The 13,850-nt window shown below is 47.6% G+C and overlaps 1 pseudogene; it reads left to right on the forward strand.

Annotated features, from left to right (window-relative positions):
• Positions 1-290: 290 nt before the first annotated feature.
• Positions 291-9,533, forward strand: LOC129138705 (putative melanoma-associated antigen 5P; annotated as a pseudogene).
• Positions 9,534-13,850: the final 4,317 nt, after the last annotated feature.

The raw sequence follows: 13,850 nt of genomic DNA on the forward strand, positions 1-13,850 counted from the left end.
ATTTATCACAATGATAATCGCATATGAGCATCAGCTCCAGGTCTTGAGCAGTAGTTAGTGGGGAGAGAGGAAGCGCAAAGCCCCAAGCTGGGCAGACTGAGGCCCGATTGGGGCAGTGTGGACACAGCAGCAGGGGACATGAGAACACAACTATGGGCCCCAGGAGAAGGAAACTTGCAATCCCAACAAGGGCATTTGACTGCTGGCTGCCAGCCTCCAATTCAAGGACACATCGTGGCTCTTAAAATACTGATGGGTCATGCTTCAGGGCCCAAAGGGTGCAGACGGCAATGCAGGAATTCCTGCAGTCAGCTTCCTATGGGGTGTTGCTTCCTGTGAAGACCTCCATCCCTGCCCAGGGCCTTCAAAGTACAGAATCTGGCATCTCGCATAGAAGGGAGCAAATGTGTATGACTTAAGTCTCTGGATGTGTTCTCAGGATGTGAGAATGAAACCCAAAGCTCCCGAGTCTCTTTCTATGGAATCTGCCTCACATAGCTTCATGAGACCCAGCTTCTTGCCTGCCATCCCCTGAGGACCTGGTGCCAGTTCCCCATCTGTGTCACTCCTCTCCTCACCTGACCAGACCCTGTCACATGGCTAAAGGAAGGGGAAGAGAATGCTTCATCTCAGAAGGAGGGTGAGTAGTGTGCTCTTCCCATGGAGGTCATGTCATTCTTGTGCAGCCTCAAACTCCTGCACTGCTCCCCTGACCTCTCCCTGGAGGGTTCTGCGCACTCCACAGTCCCTCCTGCTGTGCTCCCAAACCCCAGTGTGTATCTCCAGAACATGTCTGCAAGGACCTAGGGCTCCAACATACTCTTCCTTCTTCCCCATCTTGGCATCAAATCTGTCTTGGAGGACTCTAGGAATACTAGTCTGATTTTTGTAGAACATCCCTCAGTTTCAGTGGGTCTAATGTCTTCTCACGATTAGAAGGGGATGCATGATTATGCATTATTAGGAAGAACACCACGGAGGCGGGAAGCCCTTTTTATAGTGAATATAGTATCTCCAGCACTTAGGTCAGTGCCTGGAGCATATGAGGAGCTGGATAAATATTGAATGAATGAGCGAATGAAATCATGTTATGTTACCTCTTGGAGAATGTGTAATGATTCCTCAAATAACTTCACGCAGCAAGGAACGGTGTGCACAAAGGCAGGGATGGCACCTGTCTACTGGCATTGGGGAGAAATCATGATGGAGCATTCTCCAGATGAATGCAACCTTGCAAACCACGTTGGCCACCCTTCCTACTTTCTCCAGGGAAGTAGCATCAAAGTCATTGGCGAACATGGGACTTCTGTCTAGAGCTTGTCCAGGAATCAATGGGAAAGTGTTACTTGAACTGAATGTTACATAAATCCCTTTGAGGCCCAGCTGAAACCCAGAGACATGTGAGACCTTGACATTGGCTGCTTGCAGACCCAAACGACCAGAGAGAGGAGCAGGGAATTGGGACAAGGGCCACAGCTGCCTACTGGCAAGAGAGAGTGCTCAGATAGCCACTGATGTTTGTAGCCCTGCCTTGCTGACTTCCCCAGGATGCCAGGAGCACAGACCAGGCGCTGGGGCAGCAGGTCTCTGGAGTCCCTAGAGCTCAGTTGCTTACCTGTTCCATGACTCAACAATAAGAGGGTGCTGGGATGCATTTAAACTTTGATTGCTGGGTAATTGGGAGGACTGAAAATGCCACGAGGCTCCAATGCAGAGGCTGCGAATACTAGGACCATGGAGCTGTAGTTCTTCATGCGTCCCACAGTTGAGGACTGAGCATATACTGTTTGCCAGGCACTGCTCTAAGCTCTGAGGATACAGCATTGAACAAATTCCCTGCTTCTGTGGAGCTTATATTCTAGCGGGAGGGGAGGGGCAGGCACACAATGAACTGCGGAACAAAGTTACAGGTGAAGTAGGTTTTATGGTGACAAACGCTATGGAAACAAATTGAATCGAGAGAGCTAAATAAGGAGTGCTGGCAATTGGGTGGAAGGAGGGATTGCAATTTTTACAATGGTATTCATAGAAGGCCTCACAGAAGAGATATCTCGAGAGAGAACCGAGGATGTCTAGGAAGGAATGCTAACAGTATTATAAGAGCAATCGTCTAGAAGAGAACAAAGACATGCAGTCGCTCGGGGCCTTGGAACAGAGTGTAGAAGGCAGGGTCTAGAGACACTGGTCTGGTGAGCCAGGTGAAGGGTATTCCCTGATCCTCTGAGCCATGGACTGCCTCAGAGCCAGGTCAGCTGCACTGTACCATGAACTGGCTTCTTGGATCCAGGTTTCTATTCCAGGTTACTGACTTGACCTGAGGATTGGGTACAGAATACAGGTCTAGGTGTCCAGAAACCTTTCTCTCGGGATAAAGGGGATGGAAGGCACCATTGGCATTGAACAGGCAAGGCTGTTGGCCTGCTGCTGTGGCACTGCTGCGGTGGGCAGGACAATGGTGCATGTGTAAAGACTGGGTGCAGAACAAAGCAGAAGGCTGTCTGGTGACACCTAGTGCTCATTCCAGAGTAGACTCTGTGTCTTCAATGAGGGGCCAGATGTCTTAATCCAGGACTGGATTTCCTATCTTTCAAAGTTCACCTCAGGTGGAGGCCAGAAGCAGGTTTGGCTTTTTGTTGGGGGGAAAGGTACACATAGGAGGCTCTTTGTGCTTCCTACTGTACTCCAGCAGGAGGCATACAACTTCTGGCTGTTCAACCCTTGATCATATTGGCTCTGATCAGTGGGCTCAGGTGGAGAGGTGGAGACAGCCTTGTTCCTCCATTGCAGAGTGCGTCATCAACCTTTCAACAATGTTTCATCCATTGATTAGCATGGATTGCATCAGTTGCATTGCTGGATATTGCAAATACTTGTTTTCCTTTTCTCTCATATGTTGCATTTTCCTCAGCTGGAATTCTCCATTAGGAAGAAACTTTCCTCATCAACTGTAGCTACTGTGTCATCCTGAAATACAGTTAGTACAGGAAATGCAGGATAAATGTTTTATTCTCTCTCTTGCAGAGCCAATTCTCAATGTGAGGGGTGGTTATTCTTGTTCCTTCCAATGGGGTCCAACAAGTCATTCTTTATTAATGACTTTTTATTTTAGAAAATGTTTAGGCTTACAGAATTATTGCAGAGATAGTACAGAGAATTCTCATATACCCTACACCCAGTTTTCCCTATTACCATCCTCTTATATTAGCATTACACATTTGCCACAATTAATAAAACGGAAGACAAAAACAAGGACACTAGAGGAATCTGAAGCCTCTGGTATCTATAGCTATAAGAAATAAAGCCCAACTCCTAGCCAAATTGACATACATCCTCACTGTAGAGATCTAATTGCCTCTGTTCCTATGACCTCATACAACACGTTCACTCTCAACAAAAGGATTGCAAGGGACACACGCAAAAGAGTAGGAAAATACATAGTCTGAAGAGACAAGACAATCAACAGAACTGGACTCTAATATGACTCAGATATTGGAATTAGGAGGCAGATAATTTAAAATAACTATTTTTAAAAATTTAAGAGGCTTTAATGGAAAAACTAGGCAACATGGAAAAACAGATAGGTAATGCAGGAAGAGAAGTATTGCGCTCAGCAAAATCCGGAGTATGGGAAACTGGACAGAACACAAGGCATGTCTTCATTTTCAACAAATGAGTTTCAAAAAAAGGTAATGTGGGGGAATCTATAAATTACTTAAGGTGGCTATTAAGAACATAAACACAATGTATAGATCATATTTGCAAACCGATTCAAAGAAACTGCATTTTAACAGGAGCATATGTCCACCAGATACGTGTGACAAATAAGTGAACATTTCATTATATTAATGACTTGCTTACATGTTTAGGAAAGATAATAATGTTGGCTTTATGTTTTATAAGAGAGTAGTTATCTTTAGAAATGCACTCTGATGTATTTGGAGATGAGATCACATGGTGTCTTGGATTTGCTCCACATTATTTCAGTTTCTGCTATGCGGAGTAGGTACGGGTATAACTAGAACCAGATTGGCCATGAGTTGAAGATTATTGATACTGAAAGTCTGGTATATTAGATTAATTATAGTATTTACCCTATTATTAGGTGTATTTGAAAATGCTTGTAATGAAAATATTTTTGAAATAAATATGATATTTAATTTGAAATCCTAAGTGAAATGGATAATATTTTAGGAAAATAAGTACATGAACAAATTGATACAAAAAGAAATTCAAATCTTTAACCAAACAATAAAAAGTGAAACTAATCTAAGCTCAAGCCATCCTCAAATGTGGACAAGGCAGCTTCGGAGGCCAATTCTACAATGTTATCAGGTAAAGCTCAAAGCCACCTTAAGTAAACTCTTCCAAGGCATACGAAAAGTTGGGCAATTATTCAAATTATTTTCCCAAGCTAACCATTCTTCATTCAGGTACCAGAGGAGGACAGCACCGTGAAAACACTTGAGCCAAACTTCACTCACACAGAGGCAAATATATTAATTAAATTAGTAGCATATTCAACATAGAAGTGAATTAACGGATTGTGTCCAAGGAACAAAAACATGATTTAATATAAAACAATTTTCAGTTGTGATTTCCTACGTTATCGAATTAAGATTTTAAAAAGTGATCACTTTAATAGGTATAATAGGTACAGAAAAGATTCTGGAGGAAATTCTACACAAGGTCATGGTCAAAAGTTTTAGCAAAATGAGGTTAGAAGGAAATCAGCTTTTCCTACGATCACTGGCCAGCATACCCAAATATGAAATGTCAGAAGAATTATTGTCATAGGACTATGCTATAACCTCTATCTTTGGAAATTACATTGTAACATAAGGCCAGAGAGGTGGATATCAAAAAAAATCAGTATAAATATTGAACAGATTTAATATTTGGTACGACAATATGATTATCTAGAAAATTCAAAGAATTGTGCAGATGGAATAGTCAAATAACAGACTTCAGAAAAATAGTATACAGAAGATTACTACAGTAAAATCAAAATCCTTGCAACCCAAATAAATAACTATTCAGAACAAGTAATAGAAAATACCCCATTCACAATGGCAACAAAATCTAGAAATTATCCAATGGAGACAGACAAAGCATACAAGATCTTTATGGAAACAACTATGCAAGTACTGATAGATTTAGGTCAAAAAGTTCCCAGATAAACAGAGCCATATTCTATATGCCTTAATAGGGAACAGACTATTGAAAAGATATCAATTTTTCTTATTCAAGATTTACAGATATAATGCTTAAAATTTAGCTGCCAAGATGAATGTCAGGCTTGGACTTCTGCCCTCAACTACCAAAATCAATCCTGGAAAACTATAGAAGAAAGAATAAAATAAAATAAAAAAACAAATAGTATCAACAACAAAATCTAAACAACAAAGCAAAGCCCTGGGGGAGAATGAAGACTGTGTTTAACTGGTACCTGTAATCGAAGTGGTCAGAGTGTCAAGGAAGTTAGGAAGAGTCCATAGCTGGCATAGAAGGAAGATGACAGGATGTGTAGAAGGAAATGTTTAAATTTTTGCCCCTATTCCAGTGTGAAAATGTCAGGTGGCACCTGAGACCACAGGTGCCAGTAGTCTGGTTTCATTGAAACAGCTCCAGTCTGTGCTAATAACCACCTAAAACCACATTAATAGGTGAATTGGCTTAACTGAACATAAAGAATGGATTACAAACAGAGTGTTGAGCATTAGAATGAAACAGGCATAATGAGGTTAAGTATGATTTCTGATGCTGAATGAAAGTTTAAAAATGAAAATCACTGCACTGAGCTATGAAATACTCGATAATTCTAATGGCAGGACTCCCCAAATTTCATGCTGCTGCTCAGCCTATTTAATGTAAAAACAAATATTTTAGGAAAACAGATTTGCAAACTCGACCTGTGGCTGGGGAAGAGCTTCCTTGGGAAGGTGTGTGTCTTCTCCCAGAGGTCACTACAATCACAGAAGCTGCCGCTCTGCAGGGAGTACCTGGCCTGGGACCCGCAGCCATTCTCTGCAAGAGATGCAGCTGGGCAAATGCTCAGAAGTGGCAGAAACAGAGTATCTCCTGCCCATGGCTTCATCAAAGATCCAAGAGCCAGGAGGAGGATCCTCTTGAGTGAGGACTGAGAGTCCACCCTCCCCTCGTAGAGGAACCAGAGAATCCAGCTCAGGCCCTTCTAACAGTCCTGGAAGATCCTGGCAATATTGTCGCCCTGAACACACGCCTCCCACCACTGCCACCTCAGGGGACTGGGAGTCAGAGACTTGGTGTGAAGGGAGCAGACCCAATTGGCAGAGGGCAGGGTGTCCAGGCTCTGCAAGGAATCAATGTCAGGACCCTAAGGGAAGCTTGAGGGTCCCTATAACCATTCCTACCCCCATGCCTGGAAGAATCCAGTTCCGCTGCTGCTGTCGACCCAGGGAAGCCCCAGGCTTGGGGGCCGGATGTCACGCCACTGACGTGGCCTCAGGGGTCAGAGGATAGCAAGAGCGCCTCGCTCTGAGTGGCAGCTTGAGATTGGTGGAGGGAAACAGGCCCTGGCTCTGTGAGGAGGCAAGGTGAGACACTGAGGAAGACTGAGGATGCCCCTACCCCAGAGAGAGGACCCCAATTAACCCAGTGCCACCCCTGCTGCCAGCCCTGGGCCACCTGGGGGCAGACTTCTCAGGCTGGGCCGCTCCCGGCTCCACTGCCACTTAAGCCGTAGGGCATTCTGGAGACAGAGCTTGGTGTGACCAGGGAAGGGCTGATTAAGAAAGGGCAGGACCCATGCTCTGCCTGCCAGGCATCATGGTCCGGGCCCTGAAGGAGGGCTGAGATCCCACAGAGCGAGGCTCCATCTCTGCTGTCAGCCCTGGGAAGTTCCGGGCATGGTGGACAGGCATGTGGATCCTGATGTTCACATCGGGGGCTGATGGAGGGAAGGGGCTTGGAATCATGAGCACGGCCTCAGGGGAGCAGAAGGTGGGTCCAGGCCCGGCTGGGAGACAAGGCAGGCCTGAGGGGACCCAGCAACCCAGAACAGGGGGCCTACTCCACTTCTTTCTGAGACTGAGGCACCTTCTCAATTGGCCTTGGGAATTTGAGGGATATAGATTCAGGTCCACAAAGGGGTGAGGCTCAGCTGACAGCATCAAGAGGAGGAAGAAGAGGGAGGACTCAGAGGACCTCGACCCTGGGAGGTCCTGGGAGTGCTGGCTGTGTGTGGCACATCTTTGCTGTGTCTTTGGGGTGCCAGTGACGAGAGGGGTGTAATATGAGGAGTAGAGCCTCAGGCCAGCAAAGAGAGAAGTCCCCTAGAGCCCTGAGAGAGGACTCAGCAGACCTGTTATCCTGGACCTAGGAAATCTGCCTCTGCTATCAGTCCTGGGAGGCCCAAGGCAGGCCTGTGGAGAAGGGACATGGTCCCCCACTTTCTCCTTGGGGGTCCCAGGAAGATGGTGGCCTTGGCACACAAGACTCATCCACAGTTGAGCAGGAGCGAAAGGGCTGGGCCCTGTCGGGAATAAATCTGAATACCTGGAGGAACACAGACAGAGGAGGCACCCCTGAAACCTGCTCCTTCTGTCAGCCTTGGGAATCCCGTGCAGAATTTTCCGTGTGGTGCCCCCTCACTTCTTTCTCCCAGGTCTCAGAGAGGTTTGGGCCTTGGTCTGAGGCAGTGTCCTGAAGTCATACAGCAGAGGAGGCCCAGGTATTGCCAGCAGGCAAGGTGAGGTGTTTACTTTAAATGTATACAAAGGGCTCCACCGGCCCCAGAGCAGAGGGGACTCCAAAGTTCCAACCCCACCTGTCCTACTGTTAGTGCTGGAGCCGTGGCTTCTGCTGACAAGCTGCACCCTGAGGAGCCCTCTTGTTAGTGGTGGCAGGTACCCAAGTTACCCTGAGTTACTGGTGGTGTATCCATATAGGTCTGCAGCAACTTCAGTTCTTACCTCCTCAGAAGAAAGAATTCGACTGAGGGGCCAAAGGCAGAAGGAAAGACTGAGGCAAAAAACAAACAAACAAACAAAACACAAAGCTTTAGAACAGTAAGGAAAGGAAGGAAAGGAAACAAGAAAAGTATAACTCAGAAGAGGGCCAAGTAGTCAACTTGAGAAACCAAAGTCACAGCTTGACCTCTTGACTTGGGGTTTTATGTTGGCATATGTATTAGTTTTCACATTGCTGATAAAGACATACCCAAGACCGGGCAATTTACAATAGAAAGACGTTTAACTGGACTTACAGTTCCGTGTGGCTGGGGAAGCCTCACAATCATGGCAGAAGGCAAGGAGGAGAAAGTCACATCTTACATGGATGGCAGCAAGCAAAAAAAAAAAAAAAAAAGCTTTTGCAGGAAAACTCCCCTTTATAGTAACCATCAGATCTCATGAGACTTACTATCATGAGAACAGCATGGGAAGGACCTGCCTCTATGATTCAGTTACCTCCCACTGGGTCCCTCCCACAATGCGTGGGAATTCAAGATGAGATTTGGGTGGGGACACAGCCAAAGCATATCAGCCTACTTCAGAGATCTTGTGCTACTTTCTCCCCAGTCCTGAGATCTTATTGGGAAGCTGCTGATCCATTTCAGGTGTTTTCTATTAGGAGACTGCCTTTCCCTGGCAAGGGCTGTGAACAATTATTACTTTACAGAAATAGTTAACAACCACTTGACCATCGCCTAATGGTCACCCAACATTCCTAGTGTGTGTGTGTGCATGCATGCATGCATGTGCACATGCGTGAAGGGGCTGGGGGAACCCTCTCCTTCCCTATTCATACCTGACTAGCTACCCACTGTAACACTGTCACTTCCTCCAAGTTCTCGGTGAACAGGCCAGCTAGGAGGATAGGTGCCCCAGGAGGCCCCAGAGGAGCACCAAATGAAAAGATCCATAAGTCTGCTTTTGTTAGAGCCTCCAAGGTTCGGCTCTCAGCTGAGGTCCCTCACTGGCTCCCTCTCTCCTCAGGCCTGTGGGTCCCGCTTGCCCAGCTCCTGCCCACACTCCGCCATTCTGACCAGAGTCATCATGTCTCCTGAGCAGAGGAATCAGCACTGCGAGCCTGAGGAAAGCCTTGAGGCTGAAGGAGACGAGGCTTTGGGCCTGGTGGGTGTGCAGCCTCCCTTGGCTGAGGAACAGGAGGCTGCCTCCTTCTCCTCTCCTCTGACAGTGGGCACCCTGGAGGGGCTGCCTGCTGCTGGGTCACCTGGTTCTCCCCAGAGTCCTCAGGGAACCTCTACCTCCCCCACTACCATTGACAACACTCTATGGAGCCAATCTAATGAGGGCTCCAGCAGCCAAGAGGAGGCTCCAGGCACCTCACCAGACCCAGCAGACCTGAAGACCTTGTTCCAAGAAGCACTTGATGGGAAGGTGACTGAGTTGGTTCATTTCCTGCTCTACAAGTATTGAGTCAAGGAGACAATCACAAAGGCAGAAATGCTAGAGAGTGTCATCAAAAATTATAAGGATTACTTTCCTGTGATCTTCAAGTGCATGTGGCTGGTCTTTTTTTTTTTTTTGACATGAAGGAAGTGGATACCACTGGCCACTCCTACATCCTTGTCACTTCCCTGGGCCTCTCCTATGACGGCCTGCTGGGTGATGATCAGAGCAAGCCCAATGCAGACCTCCAGATAATGGTCCTGTGCACGATTATAATGGAGGGCAACTGCACCCCTGAAGAGGTCATATGGGAAACCCTGAGTGTGATGGGGCTGTATTCTGGGAAGAAGCACAGTGTCTATGGGAAGCCCAGGAAGCTGCTCACCCAAGACTGGGTGCAGGAAAACTACCTGGAGTACCACCAGGTGCCCAGCAGTGATCCTGCACACTACGAGTTCCTGTAGAGTCCAAGAGCCCACACTAAAACCAACAAGATGAAAGTCCTGGAGTATGTGGCCAAGGTCCATGGGACAGATCCCACCTCCTACCCATCTCTGTAAGAAGAGGCTTTGAGAGAGGGGGAAGAGGGAGTATGAGTACAAGTTGCAGCCAGGGCCACCAGGTGGCAGGTTTAGGGACAGGGCCAGTGCAAGTTCCAGGGGCACAACCTACCCCATGTGAAATCAGGCCCTTTCTTCACCCTGTATTTGAACAGAGTAGTCAGAGTTCTTGGTAAGGGAGGTCAAGGTGGGTGGAAGGAAACACATTGCATACCATCTTTGGCTTCCTGTTCTATTGAGTGATTGGAGATTTATCTTTGTTTCCTTTTAGTAATTTTCAAATTTGTTCCTTTTAACAGAAGATTTAATTAGTTTCAACATCTAAGTTTATGAATGATATTAATCACACATGTATTTTTACTAATCCATTTCATGTATAAGAGTTTGTTATTTTGTAATGTTATGGGACCTTTGGGGTGTCATTTTTCTGGCAAGAAACCTCTGTGGCCAGTGGCACCTTTGCCCGAATTTTGCTTGGGCCTGTTGGGCTTGTTTTGACCATTCAACCTGGCATGCTGCACTCAGCTCGCACTACCAGTCTGTGTCCCATTCCCGCCAAGGGCGAGTCAGGCGTGGAATGGTGAGGGTTGTGTGAATGACTGTGGGGTCCAGCCACTGCACACAGTCCGACATGCCAGCTGCTGCAGTAGGGCAGGCAGCTCTAGGCACTGGCACAGGTGTTGGCTCTCCACAAACCTGCAGCTGGACCAGGCACACCACAAGCAGCTTTCACAGCTGGCACTGCAGAACATGGTGGCACCTAGAAGCTTGGAGATGCCAGGAACTGCAAGGCCCCAAAGAGGGAGTCACAGCCCTGGCTCAGGGAGCTCCCAGGTCTGGGCTCCCGGATGGGCCACAGGTCTTATCTCCTTCTCTTTGCTCGCAACATGGTGAGCAAGGGGCATATTTCAGTCTGTTTGTGTTACAGCTCTGTTAGCTCAGCTATTCAATGGGTTCCAAGTTCTTGTCCTGTGACCAGGAAGAATGAGGTACACAGACAAATGGAGGGTGAGCAAGATGAAGAGGGGCTTTAATTAGCAATAGAACAGCTTAGTCTCCTGCAGGGGGTCAGCTCCTTCCTGCAGGCAGGGTGTCCCAACAAGTGTTCAGCTCCTAGCAGAGAGGAGACCCTGGAGTGGGAAGCTTCTCTCTGCAGGCAGGTCCTCCCATCTCTGCAGCTTCCAGCAGAGGGGAGGCCCTGGAGTGGATAGCTCCTCTCTGAAGCTGGTTGTCCCGACATCTGCTCACTTCTGGCTGAGCCTGGGGATTTTTGGGCCTCAGAAGGGAGAAAGTGCATGCCAATTGGTCCATCGGTGGCCATGGGTGGGCCCAGAAAAGGCACCACAAGTTCCCACTCTGGTCCACAGGACTGGCAGCCCAGCCCCCAGACTTCAGGCCCTCCCCAGCCTGAAGGTGGGGCCTCACCAGGGACTCGCCGCCTTCTGCCCAGGAACCTGTCTGCCTCCTGCTGTCATTCACAGAGCCCAGGCCATAGGTGCCAAGGGATGCCTACAGGCCAGTTATGAGCTGCCCTCACCACCCCATCAGCTTCCCTACTATGCTCATTGGCGCCCAAATTCCGTCGGGGTCCAAGCCAGCAGGGGACTGACATGTCAGCACTGCCCTGAGTGTGTGCACACCCAGCCAGGCTGTGGCAGCACCTGGGCTTGGCCCAACTTTGCTCTGAGTCTGGAGTGGTTGCTGATAGCAGGGAGAAGCCAGGAGTAGGAGCAGGCATTTCTGACCCTGCCAGGGTGGTGGGGGCCTTCCTGGGCCCCCAAGAGGGCAGGTATGCCAGAATCTGCAGTGATGGTTTGGGCGGTTGCAGCTGTGCCCAGGGGAGGGGGGCGGGGCTCCTGCCTGCTCCATGGAGCAGGATGCCTGGGTCTGCAGCGATGGTTTGGGTGGCTGCAGCTGCACCCAGGGGAGTGAGGTTCCTGTCTGCTCCATGAAGCGGGGGGCCTATATCCAAAGCTGCGACTTGGGTAGCTGCAGCTGCACCCAGGGTAGTGAGGCTCCTGTCTGCTCCATGAAGCGGGAGGCCTGTATCCAAAGCTGCGACTTGGGTGGCTGTGGCTGCACCCAGGGAGCTCCCACCCCACCAACTCGGAAGGGGCAGGGCTCCCACTTGTCCCTGCCTCATGCTGGTTCCAAGGAGTGTGCAGCCCTGGCTGCACCTCCCTGTTGTAGTTCATATGATGGTAGCATCCACTCCAGACTGGCCACTGCTGCCTTCAGTGAGACATACTGGGAAACCTTCCATATTGCTTTGTGACTTATAACAATATACCATGGCATTGGAATAGATATTTTCTTGGCAAATGTAAGAAATTATCAATAAGATTGATGGGGCCATAAAATAGAGAAATAAAAGGAAAAGTCTGCTAATTCTAGCCTTTTTATCCATTTTCATCTGTTGTTCTATAAAATTGAAACATATACATATAACTGGATTTGCTTCGCTTTTTCAAGGTTGTAGGAGAAATTACAACTTAAACAAAAGACCTGCTCACTGAGTCTTTCTTTCCACAACTTTTATGAGCATCTCCTCTTTGCAAGGCTCTGGGTTAGTAGTGGAGTTACTAGAATAAGCCAGAGAAACCCCTACCCTTAGAGTAGTAGAGTCTAGGAGTTGCATTCATGTAATTAAGGTGGCGAGATGTCCTCTAAGATGCAGAGGAAAAGTAAGAGAGGGGTGAGGGTGTGGGGCTCCAGGTGAGAGTGGTGAAGTTAAATGCCCTGAGCTGGGCATTTTGATCTTTGGGAAACCGCAGTTCCTTCTTGAGGAGTTGATTATAATGAAGCTGACAAGCGCCACCATCTCAGACCATGAGTCTTAGAGGGTGAGAGAAAAGCCTGGAATGAAAAACTGCTCTGAGAAGTTCCTTTTGGGTGGTGGATGTAGCAGAGAGGAGTCTCCACCAGGGGCAGGAATGGAAGGTGTCCTGCACTTTTGTCCCAGTGTAGTCGAACACAGTGTAAGAGGTGGCTGACTGATACCCAACATCTGCCATCTGCAAGAATTTCCTGAGATAAGCATGAATCTCTCAGGAAGGGAGGCCAGAAGCCACTGGCCAGGTACTCTTCTGCCTGGTTTGGTGTACAGCTGACTCCACTGAAATGGCTATACTTTTGGTGGGGATGATATGAATGAGGTGAATGAAAAATAGTGGTTTGGTTGAAACAGAAGCTGGGAGGGAAGAAAGGAGTTTGTGACCCAAATTCTAGGATCTTAAAGTTAGTGAGTTGCACTCAGCTATGGAAGACTCCCCAACACCTAATTAAATAATGAATCCTCTTCAAGGGACATTTACTAAGCAGCATTTTTTAGTGATAATTCTGTTTCCCATTCACTGCAAATTCTCTGAGATGTCCTGGAAAACAAAAATATTTTCCAAAATCTAGGGTCAAAATAATATTAGAAATAAATGATAGTTGGGCTGGGCACGGTGGCTCACACCTGTAATCCCAGCACTTTGGGAGGCTGAGGCGGGTGGATCACCTGAGGTCAGGAGTTCGAGACCAGCCTCAACATGGAGAAACCCTGTCTCTACTAAAAATACAAAATTAGCCAGGCGTGGTGGTGCATGCCTGTAATCCCAGCTACTCGGGAGGCTGAGGCAGGAGAATTGCTTGAACCTGGGAGGCGGAGGTTGCGGTGAGCCGAGATCACGCCATTGCACTCCAGCCTGGGCAACAAGAGTGAAACTCCATCTCAAAAAAAAAAAAAAAGAAATAAATGATAGTTATTAAAGATGCAATGTATGTCAGGCACTGTGCCAAGTGTTTTAATAAATGTCTTATATTCTAATAGTCTATTTTAAAAAGTACCAAACACATGTTACAGATAAAGAAACTGAGGCTCACTGGGCTTAGTAATTTCCCAGGATCACATAGTTAG

Source organism: Pan troglodytes, chromosome X (genome assembly GCF_028858775.2).
Source record: "Pan troglodytes isolate AG18354 chromosome X, NHGRI_mPanTro3-v2.0_pri, whole genome shotgun sequence".
In the NCBI taxonomy this organism is placed as follows: Eukaryota; Metazoa; Chordata; class Mammalia; order Primates; family Hominidae; genus Pan; species Pan troglodytes.